Raw genomic sequence first — 18,117 nt, 5'->3', positions numbered from 1 at the left:
ATTCACAGATAAGCATATAAGCTGTACCCACATTCACAACAGATATGCATATGAGCTATATCTCCACTTCACTAGACAAGCATATGAGCTATATCTACACTTCACTAGACAAGCATATGAGCTATATCAATACTACAACAGATAAGCATATGAGCTATATCAATACTTCACTAGACAAGCATATGAGCTATATCTATACTTCAACGGGTGAGCATATGAGCTGTATCCCAGAACCATTAGCCAGTTTAGAGGTACATCCCCCATCTTCCCCTAAACCATTAACCAGCTTAGAGGTACATCCCCCATCTTCCTCTAAACCGTGGAGTACATCCCCCATCTCCTCCCATACACAAGTAATGCATATAAACACAGAATCACATACGCAATCAACTAATACATAGAGTTAATGTATTCTATCAACTGTCTACACGTAGTGCATTTAATCACATTGGTCATACACACAATCGATCAATACATAAAGTTAATGTATTCTATCATCCGTCATACTTTATGACACACCCGATTGATTAGTTTTAGTTTGCTTAATCATCATGCATTGTCTACAACAATCAACACTACCCTCCACCGGTAGCCCAAAGCAATTATTTCTAAGCAGGAAATAATGCACAAGCGGATAACATATCAACATTTCAATTAGGTGAGCAATGAATGATCTAGCTACACCCTTTAATCTCAAACATCCCCAATTTCCACATTTCCACTTCAATTCCTCATTTCCTTTAATTAATTATATGCATTAATTAATTGAAACAATTAGGGCGAATTACCTTAATTAACAAAACAACTCTAAGGTTCCATTTTCATCAATGATTCAATATTTATTCCATTTCTCTATGCCAAACATGCATCTAGGTTTATTATGAATAAAACCCCAACTTTTGTAAAATTACACAAAAGCCCCGAACTTTCACAAAATTACCAAACCAACCCCAACATCTCAAAATACCAAAATTTAAAGACAAAATCCATAGAGAGGAGTAGGATATCCCTACCTCAAATTCGGAGCCCCAAAGGAGAAGATGACAAAACCCAACGTGCTCCAAAACTCGAAATTTTCAAATTAAAATGTAGCCCTCAACGATCAACAACTTTTTTGTAAAGGCCAAAGGTGAGCAAATTGCTCCTACTAGATCAAAACCTAGAGGGAAGATAGTGTCTAGAGTGAGAGGCTCAACAATGGTGTTTTTTGGAAAAGTAGGAGAGAGAAGAGAAGGTGAAAAAGTGATTTGAAAAGTCAAAACACGGAGCTTTAACCCAGTTCTCCGCTCGAGCGTAAAACACTCCGCTCGAGCGTAACACACAGACTTCCGCTCGAGCGCACAAACTCCCGCTCGAGCGCAGAATACACTCTCCCAGCATTTTCGCAGGACCAGGCCTCCGTTCGAGCTCCCAACTCTACGCTCGAGCGTAACTCACACAACCCCGCTCGAGCGGCCAAACCCACGCTCGAGCGTACAACTCTGCACAAGAAATACTGGATGGATGTATTCCCCGCTCGAGCGCCAACACCCCCGCTCAAGCGGACAGGCCAAAAATCTGGGCAACTAGTTTTGGTTTCTAAACTCAACCAACCTGAAACAAATCCGCCCAACACATCCTATAACTCAAAAACGAAGTAAGGAAGGATGTAAACAAGATAACAATCAACTACTAACATCCAAGGACATATGTCCGGATCACTGTACAACAAGGGTAAATCCGGGATCGCTATACTCGCGCTAGTTCTATAAGTTTCCACAACTTACATCGGTTCCTGTTGAGGTGTTCACGGTGTTCCCTAGGCCTTCTCATGACTGTTAACTGATTTTGGCCCACTTAAGTTAAAAACAAATAGTGGTCTAAGATATTTTGTTTAAGCTATTTTGTACCATGCAACAAAATAGCTAAGCCTAAACCTAAGCCTGAGACCTTAAGCTGTAACCTGAGCTGAGGCTGCAACTATAGCTTGAGTTGCGCCTTGAATTTATTGAACTGTGTGTTAATCCTCTTCATTTTGCTTTGCTTTTCATTTTCATAGGAATAGGTCATATCAAACCTCAGCACAATAGTTTCCGTACCAATATGTGTGCCTTTCTTTTCAGTCATACAACATGATAAGAGAGGTTTGAAACATAGGGACACGAGCATTTTGAGATAAAGGAACCAAACTCTGTCAACTTTAATAGCGTAGTCATAAGTTAAGTCCTTGTCCCGATGTTTATGTCCCTTTTTTCACACCTCTCTCTTAACTATACAACATGATAAGAGAGGTTTAGAGATATAAGAATTTATGGACAAAGTAACCAAACTCACCCTAACAATGTAGTCCCGACTTGTATGGTACAAGTCTCACAACTATGGAATCACTCTTTTGTCACAATGGGAGGTAATTTTGACACATCTGATATGTTCTATTTGATTTATGGGAATGAGATAGAATGAAATTCAATGGAATATAATGATCATTCTTTAAACTCTACTATTGAATGATCATTCAATTTGATAACTATTGATTACAATTGTAATGTATTTTTTATTATTTTTTTAATCAATTAAGCATGAGAATAAACATTTTAATAGAATGATCATTTCATTCCAATGAATTAAACACTACCTACAAAAATTGTGTAGAAAAAAGTTTGCTTCCTGCATAACTTCCTATTTTAATGGCAGTTGCATCGGGATTTTAATCGTCAATTTGTTTATAAAATAAAAAATAGTCTAAAAACCACGTATCAACAATGAAAGATTGAGTTTTAGAGAGAGAGGGACGAGAGCTTCAGTCTTTAGGTGATTCCTGGCCAAGTTTCGATGATGATCCAATAAGCTTTTTCACACTTTTAAAATGTAGATTTACACTTCTAGAATGTAGATTTAGACTTTTTATGTTAGGAATAAGGAGTTTTGTGATATTCCCTTTGTTTCCTACATAGATTTTTAGTTTTCGGCAATATGATTAGGGAATATGACCGGCTTGTTGAAGCCGTAGCACATGTCGAGATCATGATAGAGGCGGCGGAGGAGATGAGGCAAAAACTAAAGAGGTCAGGTTATACGGAATCCATTTTTTTAGGGAAATTTGGCCATAAACCCATCTTATCTTCATTTTCTTGTTAAAAAAAATAAATTATCCTTTTAAAGCCCCCTTATAATTATAAAGTCTTGTATAAAGGACAAAATTTATTATTTAAATATTTTATCTGACTATTATACCCTCAACTAGATCTTCAATTCGATCACGATGATCTCACCACTGTGGTGCTCAGATCTCATATCTCCGCTCTTTCTCTCTCTCTCTCTCTCTCATCTCTTGTTCATCTCAGTCGGTCTCTCTTTCCAACTCCATCGTCTCCCCTCCTCCGCTGTCGCCTCTTTCCTCAGATTGCGTCAGATTTGAGATCTCCACCTCACGTTAGACTTGAGATCTCAATCTTACTCTTCTGTTCAAACTCAAAAGTCTTACTTTCTCTCTCCTTATATACATATATATTAATATGTTCAAACCTTTGCCTATGATTTTAGGAGTGGAGATGGTGAAGTGAAGGAACATGAGAGCTCTATTATGCCTAGCAATGGGGTTCAATGCATGATGAATGATTATATGAGCTATGCAAGCTTTGATTTGTTTGAGATGGAGAACATTGGTGTGATTGGGTTTGGAACGTATAGAGAGTGAACAAAAATGCATATCAATTGGCTTCTTTTTTTTCTTTTTTTGTTTATTTGTTCATAGATCTAAAAGTAAAATTTGACTTTGGTTTATTCATTTAGTATGCATTTTATTTTTTGTAACAGTAAAATTTTACTCTGGTTAAAAACATGTTGATTTGCTTAACGATATAAAATTTTATTTTGAATCATAATAAATTTTACTCTAATTCAGAGTAAATTTTACTCTAAAATACATTGTGAAGATGGCTTTACTGGAGAGTTGATATATATATATATATATATATGTGAGGGTAGTATAGAATAAACAAGGTTTAAAATATTAGGGGATTTTGAAAGGATCTATATAATTTTTTGTCCTTTTAAAAGACAAATTAGACAGTGAGGGGTCTATCACCAAATTCCCCTTTTTATTTTTTTGTTCTTGTACTCTGTTTTTCTTTTAATTTATTGCCTCTCAACAAAAAAAAATAAAAAAATAAATAAATAAATAAATAAATCAAAGGTATGGCTTCATTCCCTCACAAATTTAAGATTTTTTTTTTTTGGTGGTAATATAGCAGTGATATTAGTGATATAGCATCACTATCTAATAATTGTTTGTTATTTCTTCTCCTATGTAAATGTGGCAACATAGTTACAGGGTTCTCACAAATATACGTAAGTTGTGATTTCTCAATTATTTATGGATTAACTTAAGTATGTTTGTGAAAACTTACATGATTTAGTGAGGTAATTTATGTATATTTTTTAGAATATGCAAGTGCATATGGTATGCACTTAGACACTTAAAAATTGCCCGTAAAACGAATCGAGGATCATAAGATTTTATTTTCAATGTAAAGTAAATAAAAATTAACAATAATGATAATGTATGTTAAATAATTTGAAAAATATTAAAGAAAAAAGATAAATTTGATATAATATATTTTATGTTAATATAAATTAGAGAAAATGTTTGGAGAAAGAGTTTATAGTCAAAAATTTAAATAAATATATACATATATAATAAAAAAATAATAGGAACAGGATCGTAGTATGATTTATGACTAAGATTATAATTACTTTAAGATATTGCAAAATTTAAGATTCTAATGTGCAATCCAAGATTGTTTGGCCTAACTTAAATCATTGAATCATGAGATTTTAAAATCCAAATCATGATTTTAACAACAATAGTTTATGAAAGGCAAATGAATCAGAATGTTATGGCTCATATCTTTGTGGAGTAAAAATAAAAATCCAATGCAACGGTGATATTACGTTATTCACAACACTAGTATCATTAGCTAATAATAAACCTATGGTAGGGATGCGATTTTGTGAGCTAACTTATATATATTCGTGAAAATTTATGCAAATACATACGGTATGCACCTTGCACACCCAAACACCACTACAACAAAACTAACTATTTACGGCATCATATTTACGACATGCATTTAATGCATGTCGTAGTTAGTACATTCTACGACATTTTTTTTTTGTAAGCCGTTAATGTTTTGTCAATAACAACATTTTTTTTTTTTTTGGGTGAATAAGACATAAATTAAAGACAAAGGATATACAAGATTACAAGGGGAATACCCCAGGCCCTACAACAACTATACAGGAAGATCAGTAACCCAGAAAACCAAAAAGCTAACGCAAAAGAGAAACCAAAATCCAAAAAACACACTGTTCAGCAACCATATCAAGAGAGATAGGGATAATGAACACTGCGAAGGACAGCTAAAAACCGAGACCAAAACAGACCCATAACATCACTAAACATCGGCACCAAAACCGAGAAACAGGTTTGGTGAACAAAACAGAACCTGTGCAATACATATCTAGGTGCAAGCCGCAAAGCTAAATCAAAACCAGCACCAAACAGTAAATCAAAAGCAAAGACAAAAAACAGTCCAACATGGACTATATAATTCCTAGCACATCCCACTAGGATAGGTAAAGTAACTAACATGCGAAGGAATAGCCCAAAGCCGAGGGATAAACAGCCCCATAACAGCAAAACGAAATATAACCTGTGGACTACATAATCCAAAACCAACAGTAAAGCAATAAAAACAAAATAGGTCAAAGATGGACCACTTAATTCCTAGCACACCCCGCTAGGATAGGTAAAATAGCTAAAGTTGTTAAAACAGAAATGAAAACAGCTTATATCCCTGATGAAACAACCAGCGGCGCATTTAGCAGCCAGCTTCGAGCCAAATATCCCAAGAATCAAAACCAAGATGTAGACCCCCACTAGACAATATAGGACTTCCTGCCAGAATTGAGTAAACAAATCCATTAGTGAACAAATCCATTAGGACTTCGAGCCAAATTCCACAATATATGTCTCATATCACTAAACCCACAATAATCTCGCATCACTCAGTAGAATTTGGAATTTAGCACACAATATATACCATGTAAGTTGTTAATTCATATATTTATGGCATGCAAAAGTATGCCGTAAAAAATATATGTTTCCACAACTTACAAAAATATGTCGTAAAATATTTGCACTTAAGACGACATGTATTTCATGTTATAAAATATTATAATTTTACATGACATGCTAATGAATGTCGTGAAAACTTCTTTAAGAAAATAAAAAAAAAAATTCAATCCGATTTTTTTATGACATGCAAAAGTATGTCGTAAAAAATGTATATTTTCACGGCATACAAAAATATGTTATAAAATATTTGCATTTAAGACAACATGCATTTCATGTCGTAAAATATTAAATTTTATATATTTTGAATTTAGTGATTGTTTTAGAAAATTAAAAAATATTTTCCTTCTAAGTATATGAAAATTATTTGAATTTAAAAAGTTAAAAAAAAAAAATTTAAAAACTTACGCCATACTCTCTCTCATTTTAGATCCATACCTGTTTTTGTCCCAAACCCTCTCATTCTCTAGAGAAATTATATTTTAATTATAAATAATAAAAACAAAATTCTAGGTGTTATTAGATATTTATAAATTCAAGATGTTTTTTTTACCAAATTATATTTTAATAATAAATAATAAAAAAAAATTCTACATGTTCTTAGATATTTATAAATTTCTAGTAAATATGACAGTTTTTTTATTTTTTCCCCCAATAAACTAGATATTCTATTTATAATCTACATTTTTTTAATACAAAAATAATTTATAAACTCATACTTGAAATCTTTTTATCTACAATTTTTTCCTTCAATTTTTATTTATTTTTATTTTTTAGGCAAAGGATTGAACAAAGCACTTGGAAAATTTCTATGGTAGCATACATGCATCATTCTCATACCCCCTCCCCTCTCTCTCTCTCTCCATCGGCGTCTCACACAAACACACGAGTGCCACCACCAACCACTGTTCCTCCGATTCAGAAACATGAACGCATCTTTGGCATTTGGAGTTTGATTCCCCTCCATAAATCCGCCGCTGCCGCCGTTGGCCTTGGCATCTTCGACGACAAATTTCTTCTACGGCGAGGTCGTTCGATTTCGATTTCTTTGTGAGTTCGATTCATCGTCTCTCTCTTTACACTCTGTTTCTTTACATATATAAATCAATCGTATACAATTTTTTATTTGTCTGATTATTTTCTTAACTGATTATTTTCTCCATAAATCGTTTTGTAATTTATGATTATTTTCTTAACTGATCTGTAGTTTAAATTACACAAATCCAGATCTCTCCTCTCTCATTCACCAGGTAACTAATTCGTACTTTTAGAGAGAGAAATGAAATAGCAATTTCATATTTGATCGAACATTGGTTTGGAGGAAATCGAAACACTTAGATTTGTCTAAAATTGTTGTGTTTTGTTGCTTTGTTTCTATATTGATTCACTGAACTACATCATTCTCTCCTGTGGTTGAAGAAAACTCAACCTCAATTTTTTAAATATTAACTATAAGAATCTACAACCTTTTGCAATTGCATTCATGTGGCTTAAAATCAAAATCTTCTAGTTGATGTGATCTTTTCTTCCTCACTGGACATAATAATGAAAATAATGATAAAACTGATGTAGGGAAGGGTAATACCCTATAATTTTTTTTTTTTATCACGAATAGTTATTCAAAGTCTTTCTAGTTCCTCCCTCCCATAAAACACTAAAATGTGTCCAAAATATTTTTATTAAGAAACAGATTCATACATACATCCAGTGTGACCTCATCTATTAGCAAATATATGAATATGTAATATTTAAATGATTGTTACTCTTACCCCGTAGTTGTATAATTACACTTTGAAATTTGATTTTAGTTTTCAAAATTACAAATGAGGAACAATTTTGATTTTTGACAATTTTGATTTTTGAATACCTTTCATTGGAAGTTGACTCATTTATTGGTGGGATTTTTTAATTTCATTTATAATGATGATCATAATGTTTTTGATTGATATATTTTATGAGAAACAATATTGCAAGTTTTTCACAAGTTAACAGAATAAACAATGTGGCTCTCAAATTATAAGACTAGTTTTGTTTGTGAGAGCATATGCATGTGTCAATCTAATAGGCTAATTCAATCATGTGATAGTTTATTTTGTTTTTGCTATTTTTCTAATCAGTTAGTTCTTAAGTGTTTACACTTGCCTTTTGTTTTAGTTTCTCTCTTTATAAATATGTTTTTTTTTTTTTTTTTTTAAAGGTTTGGGCAATCGCAGACTCCAAACGACAAGGATTTCTAGGCTTTAAGGAGTTCATTACTACGATTCAGGTTGTACTTTGTGAGCTATTTCTTGTGTTTTTGTTAACAAATTGGTAGAGATATGACATTTGTTTTATTGTTACAATGACAGTTGGTGTCTCTAGCATAGATAGGACATGAATTAAACAAAGATCTCCTTAAAGTGACGGGTAATTAGATTTAGTATGCAAGTGGTATTTAGTATTTGAGCAGCATATGCTACTAGATAACTTCTCTTTTTACTTTTGATGTATAAGCTTAGGTTTTTTATTCATCTGATTAGTGTTTGATTTTTGGATATACTCTTGTAGATGAGGCTTGTCTCTTGTTGAGTTCAGGGTTCATGCTTTAGCACTTCCAGTACATTGTTACTTTGATATTTGACTTAAGTTGATGTAATTTTCTTGTTTTACTTTTACAGATGACAGAGAGGTTATAAAACCACCATTGATGGAAGGTTTGGATGACTTGTTAGCAGTAAGTAGTCCTATTACTTATTCTTTTTATAGTTACTTCAAAAGGAGACTTTCAGTTCCATTGACCTTTTATTGGTGCTCCTCTTCCTCCAGAAGCATAAGGGTTCTAAAAGCAATGACAATTATGAGGCAAATGGTTAGTACAAATTCTCATATTTTGACATAAAAATGACATTGTTTCAAATCATTTAAAATATTTTTTTGATGTCAATGTAGGAAGTACTATGCTACAACCATCTTTGTCAGTAAATTTGTTTATATCAAAATCTACCAAGAAGGTAATAATTTTTTTATTATTACAATAATCAAAAACAAATAATCACGACTTGGATTAGAAAAACAAAAAAAAATCCTGATAGAAAAACAAATAACCCACTTCCCTACCTAAAAAATACTATTACATATCAAATAGACACATGGATTAGAAAAAAAATTTAAAAAAAAATCCTGATAGTAACACTCGACCATAATCACGACTTGCAATTTGCCAAACAATATTTTCTTATTTTAAAACACAAAATAATAGAATTAACATTAATTAATACACTTAAAATCTACAAATTTAAAAACAAAAAAAATCTACAAATTCACACATTGTTGTTTTGACATTTTTGAGTGCTTTGCTTTGGTGGTCAAAATATTCTAAGTACTTATGTTGTTTTGACATTTTTGAGTGCTTTGTTTTGGTGGTCAAAATATTCAAAGTACTTATGAGATTGAAGACGTTACTTGGTAATTTTAAAATATTATCATATGATATTTTAAATTAAGGATCTTGTAAACATGTGTGTTTATGGCATATATTAAGAATGTTTACAAAAGTAAATATTTGATATTACACATAATTTGTACATAATGTATATTTAAAAAAAATTTATAAAAAAAATCTTTAATTTGATGTGATTAATTTATGGGCAAATTACATTGGTGGTCCTTACATTTTGCCTATCATTTTAGTCCATCCATTTTCAATTGGCTCAATTTTGACCTTTAATTTTAAAATTTGTGTCATTTTGGTCCGATTGATAATGCTGTTATTGTTTTTTATGGAAAATAATCATTGAATTAGTTGAGTTTAATTTACTAAATTTAGTAAATTTATAATTTTACTCAAAAAAATATGATAGATGCACTTATATGCATATTTTTCAAAAAAAAATATTAAGAGTTATAATCAATTGGACTAAATTAAAATAAAATTATAAATTCAGGATCAAAATCAAACAAATTAAAATAATGGAGATCAAAACGACACAAAAATCAAATTACAAGGATTATTGTCGCAATTTGCTCTTAATTTATACATTGAATTCAATTCATGACTTTTTGAAGTTAATATTTTAAAATTTTAAGAAAAAAATATGTAAAAAATAACAATTAGTAATTAATTAATAATTAATGTGTTTTACAAATACTAATTAGTTATTAATTAATTTGTTTTACCAGTTCGAGGACAGGAAGGGCCAGGCTACCTGCGAGTCGTAATCGACCACCGATCCCAAATGGTACCCCGAGGGAGGAGAAGGGGAACATCCAATGGTTCAGCTTCAATCTGACTAGCCAAAAACACACATGAGCCATCGATTGTTTGTATAAATCATCCTCATCAATACCAAGACCAAAACCAAAGGCAAGACCCGTTTAGAATGAATCTAGCCTAATATTTGACTCACAGAGAGAGGGCCTTTTGTTTCTCTCTCTCTCTCTCTCTCTCTCTCTCAGTGTGGGATTGTAAGAGGAGAGTATATGAACAGGAGGGGTAAGTAAGTAAGAGAGAGTGGGGTTGTAAGAGGAGAGGAGAGATGTGTCTATATATATACGAACACGAGGGGTAAGTAAGAGAGAGAGAGAGAGAGAGAGAGAGAGAGAGAGCATACAAGCAAGCAGCATAAGGCAAAGCTAATTCTCTCTCAGTAAGGTGAGGATGGCTTTTCTCTTTTGTCTACTGATTTGTTTTTATGCTTTGGTTTTAGTTGAAATTTTGTGATCTATCTTGTACTAACTAATCTTCCTTCCAAAATCACTACTTTTAATTGCTGTCTTATTAACAGTGTTAAGGGTTTTGGATTGCAATGCATTATGCTCCTATTCTTGCTATTTGTGTCTTGATTGATCTCAAGACTCTAAACCTAAAGTTGTAAACTGGTTTTGGAATAAATAAATAAATACATAAAAACCAAAAGTTACGCTTCTTTTAGGATTTAAATTTGGTTAATCCATCTTGCTTTCTCAATTCAATTCATTATCTGTCTCTAAACGTTCTTATTTCGCTGAAGTTACTTGATCTTTGTTAACAAGTTTTAATCTTGCTAGAACTCATGGGATTTTTCTCTCATGGTTGTTTGTTTGGATGTTTTTCTGTAACGCCCTCAAAATACACAATAAATATGATCCCAAGCATACATAATTAGTAACATAAATAAGAGTAAATAAGAAAGTTTAATATAAATAAATGTCCTATTGGCTTACACTTTTCCAAACCTTGACTTAGTTACAACAAAAGTGAGCTTCGTTCATTACATCTTAAGCCCTTGGCTTTACAAAAATATATAATCAAAATAAAAAGCTCTTGCTCCAGAAAATCTTTCCAATGCTATTGCCTTGGTGGAGGCATTCCATCATTACCTGAAAATGTTTTTCCCAAATAGGGTGAACCACAACCCAGTAGGAATCATCTAACACAATATATGAAGTTTAGCAGAGATATAAGTACAAAGTGCATAAACAATGCTTGTAGTAAAACTTTTCACAACTTTATATACTCATAATATATCAATTCGATGTCTTAATCCATTTACTTTCAATTCATATTCCGTTCACTTATCTGTCTCAATTCATGAGTCAATTTCGTTATTTCTCAATAACCGAACTGAGGCTACAACTCAATAATTTTCAAATCATACAACACATATGCATAAAACACTTCAAAACTTCCATTTCACGGATATTTCGTTCGCGAGCAACCGTCAAACGAGACCCATGTAAAGGTAGGCTATGTAAGCATTACAATTGCCATTTTGCGGATATTTCGTCCGCGGCTAGGCACCCATGTATAATTTCGGGATTCTCACCCAGGACACTCCGACCAACTTAATTATAATGGAGTCCATCCCCTTTCTCCTCCCAAACAAACATGCATATATAATGTATTTAAACATATAGTCACACGTGGAGTACATCCCCTTTCTCCTCCCAAACAAACATACATATACAATGTATTTAAACATGGCCATATTCGATGACAACCATCAAAAGATTAGTTTCAATTCACCTAATCCACATGCAATTTCTACAACAATCAAAGCTATCCTCCACCGATAGTCCAATACAGTTATATCTAAACAGATATTCGATCTCAAATTGATAGTTTATTCCAAACTTCCAAAGGTGTGAAGTAATACATATTCAATTTCACAATTTATATCAAAGATCATCCAATTTTACATTTTCAATGCCAATTTCAATCATTTATACAAATTAACAATTTGATTCAATTAGGGAAAAAACCCTCTTTTTCCAAGTACCCAATCCAAGTACCAAAATTCACCATTTTGACACAACACGAACATATTTTCAGTCCCAAAACTCATTTATTTCATATTTACCAAAAACCCCTATTTTACATTTCACCCCCAAACCTTAGGTTTGGTCAAACTATTCTCAAATCTCACCATTGTTACACAATAACAAATAATTAATCTAAAAATCATATGAGAGTGTAGAAAAATCCCTACATCAAAGGAAAAAGATGAGCTAAACAAGAGAGAAACTCCAAGAACACCGAAACCCACTTCTATTCGGATCAAAATGTAGATGTTGAGGTGCTCTAGCTTTTTCTCAAAGACACTAGGGTAGAAATCCCAACGGATCTAGATGAAATCTTAGAGAGAATGTGAGTTTTAGAGAGAGAATGTGTGGATCTAGGTTTTTTGGGAAGTTTGAGAGAGAGAGAGAATAAAAAGTGATTCAAGATGTCATCTTCACGAACTGTTATACACGTAGTCCGCTCGAATGTGAAAAATGATGCTCGAGCGTCAAACGTAAAGGCCCGCTCGAGCGTGGAAAGTTACGCTCGAGCATGAAATACACATTTCTAGAAGTTTTGCAAACGAAGGACCCCGCTCAAGCTTGGGACTAGACGCTCGAACGTCCGATGCACTCTCCCAGTATTTGTAGACCTGTAAAAGAAAATACTGAGAGTTAACAGATCTCGCTCGAGCGCAAGAGTGGCCGTTCAAGCGGAGGAGTAAAAGTTGTGAAGCCCGCTCAAGCGCAAGAATACCCGCTCGAGCAGAAGAGCCAAAATCTGGGCATCACAGGCTTGGAAAAGCAACCAACCAACCTCTTCCAAATGCACAAATACAACCCGATAAGCAAGATAGAGGGGAGACAACTGAAACAAGATATGGATAACCATTCTAAACCATACCAACCCAAGTCCGGAATACAATAAGTGATGGGTCAAAACCGGAATCCCTATAACCTTTCCCCCTTAAGGAATTTCGTCCCCGAAATTACAAATCAAGTTCAAAATCACAACTAAACCATTCACAACCAGGTTTATTCTTACAAGTTCATCACCATGACTCATTCTCCAGTCATCCATTCCCATCGACTCGATACACAAGCCCCACATTGAAAGTACATTTTACAAATTCCAAACATTTGCAATGTTTAAAACAAGATGCAAGTTTTCAAATTTATTTATTTATTTATTTATTTTTTTTATACATAGCATATACAATGCTTCCAAAAGTGATACAATACATATGATACTCCATATCCTCAAACATAAGCAATGTTTATATTGAATACATATTTCCAAAATACCCATAATATATACAATGTTCACATAATCTAAAACATATACAATGCTTATATTTTTCATTACCATAATCAAAATCTCAGTGCATGTTTAGGCATCAACAAACAAGTCCAGATATTTCTCTCAGACTTCCAATTCACGTTCCCAAGTTGCTTCCTTAACTCCATGATGTTTCCACAACACTTTTACTAAGGAGATTGTCTTGCCTTGCAAAACGTGATCCCGTCTATCCAAGACTGTCATTGGTCTCTCCTCATACGAGGCATCCTCATCTATCTCCAAGTCGGTCTAATCCAATACATGCGATGGATCCGGCTCATACTTCTGAAGCATACTAATATAAAACACGTCATGAACCCCGAAAAGCTGTGGCGGTAACACCAAACAGCAAGCAACCTCCTCAATCCGATCAAGGATCTCAAAAGGGCCAATAAATCGAGGAGATAACTTCCTACTATTTCCAAATCTCATCAAATCTCGTTTAGGTGATATCTTCAGAAAGACATGATTTCCCACCTCAAAAGATAAAGGCCTCATCCTATAGTCGGCATAACTTTTTTGGCGACTCTGAACCGTAACCAACCTCTTACGGATAAGTGCCACTTTCTCCGTCGTTTCTCGCACCAAGTTTGGGCCTAACAAAGGTGCATCACCCACCTCAGCCCAACATACCAGGGATATACACGGTCGGCCATACAAGGCCTCAAGCGGTGCCATGCCAATACTCGATTGAAAGCTGTTATTATAGGCAAACTCCACTAAGGACAAGTGCCTCTTTCACGAACCCTTGAAATCAAGCATACAACCTCGGAGCATATCCTCAAGGATCTAAATGGTACGCTCAGATTGCCCGTCAGACTGAGGATGATATGTAGTACTAAAGGTCAATCTAGTGCCCAAGGCACTCTACAAACTCTGCCATAATCGGCCTGTGAAACGCGGATCTCTATCCGAAACAATTGTCACAGGGACTCCGTGCAATCTCACTATGTCCCTAATGTACAGGTCGGCAAGATAGTCTACTGACGCATAGTTATGAATTGTGCAGACTTGGTTGACCAGTTAACTACCACCCAAATGACATCACTACCCCGTTGAGTCCTCGAAAAACCCACAACAAAATCCATCATAACATGCTCTCACTTCCACTCGGCTATAAACAAGGGTTACAACAGACCCGCTGGCCCCCGATGCTCGGCCTTCACTTGCTGACAAGTAAGGCACTTTGATACAAACATGACTACATCCTTCTTCATATATCTCCACCAAAACTGGCGACTCAAATCATGATACATCTTTGTGCCTCCCGAATGCACCGCAAGGCGTGAATGATGAAACTCTCGGAGTACTTCCTCTCAGTAAGACTCCGGCACGAACAAACGATCCCGGTATCTCACACTCTGGTCAGGATATACAATCAAGCCTCTTTCTACCTTTCCACTAGAGATCTTCTCCCTGATGGTTTCTACCTCAAGATCACCCCTCTGCGTTTCTAACACTCGATTCACAAGTGTAGGTTGTGCAATTACTGAAAACAAGACTGCAGACTCAACAAACTCGCCCAGGTGCAAGTCAAACTCATTAAGAGTACCCAACATCTTCTATTCTCGGATGGAAATACAAGCTATGTTGCTAATAGATTTCTTACTCAAGGCGTCGGCCACAACATTGGCCTTCCCATGATGATAATGCAATTCAAAATCATAGTTCTCTATGAATTCTATCCACCCCCTCTACCTCAAATTTAAGTCTTTATGTGTAAACAGATACTTCAGACTCTTGTGATCAGAGAATATCTCAAATTTCTCCCTATACAAATAGTGCCTCCAAATCTTTAAGGCAAATATCACTGCTGCTAACTCTCTAAGTCATGAGTAGGGTAATTCCTCTCGTGTGTTTTCAACTGCCGTGAGCCATAGGCTACTACTTTCCCTTCTTGCATCAACACACAACCCAACCTTCTCGTGAGGCATCACAATAAACTGAATAACCCAAACCCCTCTCCAGAATAATCAAGACTGGAGAAATGGTAAGGCTAACCTTAAACTCTTGGAATGACTTCTCACAAATCTCGTTCCACACAAACTTAACTCCCTTTCTCGTCAGTCTAATCAAAGGTGAGGCTAGCCTAGAGAAATCCTTCACGAACCAACAGTAATACCCGGCCAACCCCAAGAAACTACGAATCTCAAAAGTATTCTTAGGTTGTGCCTAATCTTGTATTGCCTCTATCTTGGATGAATCTACAGTCACCCCTTCCCCGGATACCACGTGGCCTAAGAACTTAACCTCTTTCAGCCAAAACTCACATTTCCCAAATTTAGCATACAGTTTATGGGCTCTAAGCAATTCAAGCACTACTCGTAAGTGTTCCTCGTGTTCCTCCTCAGACAGTGAGTAAATCAGAATGTCGTCCACAAAGACGACCACGAAATGGTCTAGAAACTCACAGAAGACCCGATTCATCAAATCCATAAACATAGCTGGAGCATTGGTTAGCCCAAAAGACATTACTAGGAACTCATAATGGCCATACCGCGTACGGAAGTCTGTCTTCGAGATATCCTCCTTCCTTACCCACAATTGATGATAACCCGACCTCAGGTCTATCTTAGAGAAACAACAAGACCCCTTCAACTGATTGAACAAATCATCTATATGAGACATTAGGTACTTGTTCTTAACAGTAACCCGGTTTAATTTTCGATGATCGATGCAAAGTCGTAAGGCTCCTGCTTGCTGCCCTCCTCTTTGCGGGCAAGCTAGAGACTTGTGGCCCAACTGACCACATTTGAAGCAAGTCACATTACTTTGACCACCTCTCCCAAAACCCAAACTCGGCATTGGAAAAGTTGACCTCGACTGTAATCCTTGGGACTGCTAAGTACTGCTGAGGTTTAGAACTTCTCTGCTTCTTACCGTCCCCCTGGCTGTCCTGACTCCTCTTGGAGACCCCATCATTTCCTCCTCGGTCTGCATGATAGTCTCAAGATGGGCCACCGCCTCCACAAGGCATCCATAGTCCCTAATCATAGATCTAGCCACCTTGAACATGAGCCCGATCCTCAGCCTCTTCTCAAACTCCAGACAACGGCGCTCTTCAGTCGCCACCAACTCTGGTGCAAACCTAGAGAGACTAGTGAAGGTGGCCTCAAACTCGGCCACTGATGTGTGCAACTGCTTGAGCTGCGAAAACTGATCTCTTTACTTCTCCCTAATTGTGGGAGGCAAAAACTTCTCCTGGAAGGCGTCAACGAAGGCCTCCCAAGTGCTTCCAATGCGTCCCCGCGCATACTTCCACCACTGACCTGCGTCTCCCTTCAACTGGAAGGATGCCAAGGTCACTCTCAAGCCTTCACTTCAATGCCAAGCATCTCAAAAGTCTTCACCATCTGTTCTAGCCACTCATCTGCTTTCAATGGCTCCTTGGGATCACCCAAAAACTCATCCGAATTCGACCAGAGGAACTCTCTCTTTAGAAAACATGGCCCTGTTTCAGCTACCTGGGCCTGGACTTGATTCTCTGCTCTGAGAATGTCCATAGATTTCCTCAATGCTCCGGCCATTTCGCGGGCTAAGGCGCCCATGGCCTGCTGACCTACTGGTTCGGCCTCATTGGCCTGACCAACTCCCTCTTTCTGTGCCGGAATTTCATCTGGTATAGGCATTTCGTGCCTCCTAGGCCTACCACACCTACCTCCATGACCACGTCCTGATATCCTAATGAAAGTGACAGAGATTAGCACATTCACAAATGTGCCGAAGCTAACTCACTTATGTCCTAATACATTGGACAACAGTAATTCACTCCACATAAGCACATTATCACGTAAACACATACGAATTTCATATTCGAATAATAACCGTTCCGGGGCATTGCTAGAGCTCCAATTAGAAATAGCAGTGATCAAGTGCCTTTCTAACAAGACTCCTAGAAACCCGTAGACCCAATCAACGTCCTAGAAATTTAATCCCATACCCAAATAATCACATAAGCATGTTATCGCATAAGCACATATCGTTCACACTTAAGTCTATAGCGAGCGAGACAAACCCATTGTGGTACTAACCACTCCCCACGTACCCAAAGTATTCAAACCCGGTACGCTCTGATACCAAGTTGTAATGCCCCCAAAATACACAATAAATATGATCTAAAGCATACCTTAGTAGCAGGAATCGTGGAAGGGACTCACGTTTCTGAGGAAGAAGCGCGATTTTGCGCTTCCAAGGAAGAATCGCACAAGAATTGCGCTTCTAATACGAGAGAATCGTGCTTCTAATGCGAAAGAATCGCGATTAGGGCTGAGACCTTCTCTCACAGTCGATCTCGACTGTCTTTGTCGCTCTCTCTTCTCTCAGTCTCGATCTCCTCTTTGTCTCTCTTCGCCTCTGTTTGCTTCGTCTCTCTCTTCGTCTCCCTCTCTCGTCTCTGTTTGCTTCGTCTCTCTGTTCGTCTCCCTCT

The 18,117-nt window shown here is 35.9% G+C and overlaps 1 long non-coding RNA gene across 2 annotated transcripts; it reads left to right on the top strand.

The window, feature by feature from the left end:
- The first annotated feature begins 6,977 nt into the window (after window positions 1-6,977).
- LOC145813366 (uncharacterized) lies at window positions 6,978-11,033 on the top strand. Of its 2 annotated transcripts, XR_014356370.1 has the most exons (7): window positions 6,978-7,165; window positions 7,323-7,365; window positions 8,313-8,381; window positions 8,773-8,828; window positions 8,921-8,963; window positions 9,044-9,105; window positions 10,274-11,033. It is a non-coding gene; the product is annotated as an uncharacterized LOC145813366 (long non-coding RNA). The 2 variants fall into 2 exon arrangements; XR_014356371.1 differs by lacking the exon at window positions 7,323-7,365.
- Window positions 11,034-18,117: the final 7,084 nt, after the last annotated feature.

This window comes from Camellia sinensis, chromosome 15 (genome assembly GCF_055761805.1).
Source record: "Camellia sinensis isolate YWXY chromosome 15, ASM5576180v1, whole genome shotgun sequence".
In the NCBI taxonomy this organism is placed as follows: domain Eukaryota; kingdom Viridiplantae; phylum Streptophyta; class Magnoliopsida; order Ericales; family Theaceae; genus Camellia; species Camellia sinensis.
The sequence above is the reverse complement of the archived record's forward strand: the minus strand, read 5'-3'. Positions and strand labels throughout refer to the sequence as shown.